We start from the raw sequence: 1,745 nt of genomic DNA on the forward strand, positions 1-1,745 counted from the left end.
CCCCTCCCACCCCCGTTCATCTCCGTCCTCTGGCTCCTGGCATTGCTCCCCCCACCCCAGCACCCCTCCTCAGACAGACATCAGAGGACGCCCAACAGTGACTTCCCACCTGGTGCTTTCTCAGACACCATCGCTCTGTCGGACCGAGTCCGTTTCTTGGCTTTTCTCTCGTCTTCGGAATGTGCAGGGCAGGGACTGTGACTCCGTGCCACTTGCGGCCCCTGGCAACTGGGGGTTTTAAGCGCGTTCAGTGATAATGAAGGCAGGAGACCAAAGGGATGTGATGAACGAAGCATTAACTTGATTGTTCCGGATATGAACCGGGTCTCAAGGGCAGACTCCGGAGCTGCTATCAGCTAGGAAGTCACACGTGCCTTGCAATGTCCACTACTTGAGGACCCAGCGTCTGATGGGCCTGGGGTGCTGGGGGCCTGCGGGGAAACTCGACCTTCTGGTGCCTGCCCCCAGCCCTGCCCCCGGCCCGCACCATCAGCGGGCGTTCTCCAGGACATGCTCCGTCCGTGCCCTCAGTTGCTTGCCAATTGTGCTTGCTTCTCGTAAGTTATTTATAAAGAGAAATCACTAATGGACTCTGCTGGTCCGAGAGCTTCCGGGCCGGGTGAACGATCGCTGGTGTTTGTAGAATTCATTGCCATAATAAACTTTGATGAGTTACACGTGGTGTGGCGGCTCCGGTGGGTTTGCGAAGTGCAGCTGTGGCTGCTGGGGCGGAGGGGGTGGCATTGGGGTATCAGAAGGGGTGCTGGTGGGGGGTGGTGGGAGTCAGGATCAGGCTCTGCTGAAAGGCCTCTTTGAGGCCACAAAGCCTCATCTACCTGGATATCCTCTCTTGAGTGGCTGCCTGCCCTTGCTCCTTTGCCCCGGGGCTTGGCTCTCAGTGGCCTTTTCCTTTCTTCTCCCACACTTTGGTTTTTCATCTTAGGCTTTTTCCGCGGGGGCCCGAGGATTTGCTTCTTCCTGGGCCGAGCTTGGGCCCTGCCAGGCCCCAGGCCGCCACCAGGGGGCGTGCAGGGCCCAGCCTACCCGGGGCGGCGCCGCATTCCTGCCACCTGCCGTCAGCCGATCTAAAAGGACAGAGAGGGGCAGTGGGCCACGAAGCTGGCTGTGAGCCAAGTGCTCTTTAGCTGCCGCACAACCTGCCCCCTCCCCAGTCCACCCTGAGCTCAGCTGGTTCTACCATGAGCTTTGGCAGGGCGTCTTCTGCTTTCGGCAGGAAGGGCAGCTCTGGGGCTGTCGAGAGACGGGGCTCCTGATGGACCCTCCAGCCAGCCCTTCTGCCATTCCTTCCTGGCAAGGTGACAGGGACAGGCTGCCTGTGGACAACTTGCGGAGATGCTGTGGACTGTCAGTACTGAACATGTGAGGGGATCGCCGACGTGCATGCAACATCTCACTGGGGCCTTTCCACAGCCTTTTGATCCCCAGCTGTAAGCAGGGTGGACTGCAGGATGGCGGGGTCAGGGACCTGGTCGCACAGCCTGGGGTGGGGGCGGGCCTGGGCCCTGGCTGTCCCACCTGCTCCACCATCCCGCCAGGCCTTTGTGGTGTCAGAGGAGGGCATGGCCCTGAAGAAAGCTTGCGGAATCTAAGCCCGCGTGGAGAATCCCTGGGCTTTAGTCACGTTTTTACTGCCTTGGGCCCCCTCCTGAACTCTGGTGGCGCCTGGCATGCGTCCGGGGTTAAGGACACAGGACACCAGGGAGAGTTAGAAGCCGGTTTGGCTT

The sequence above is a fragment of the Enhydra lutris genome, unplaced genomic scaffold, assembly GCF_002288905.1.
Source record: "Enhydra lutris kenyoni isolate GAN:26980312 unplaced genomic scaffold, ASM228890v2 scaffoldscaffold22, whole genome shotgun sequence".
Classification (NCBI taxonomy): domain Eukaryota; kingdom Metazoa; phylum Chordata; class Mammalia; order Carnivora; family Mustelidae; genus Enhydra; species Enhydra lutris.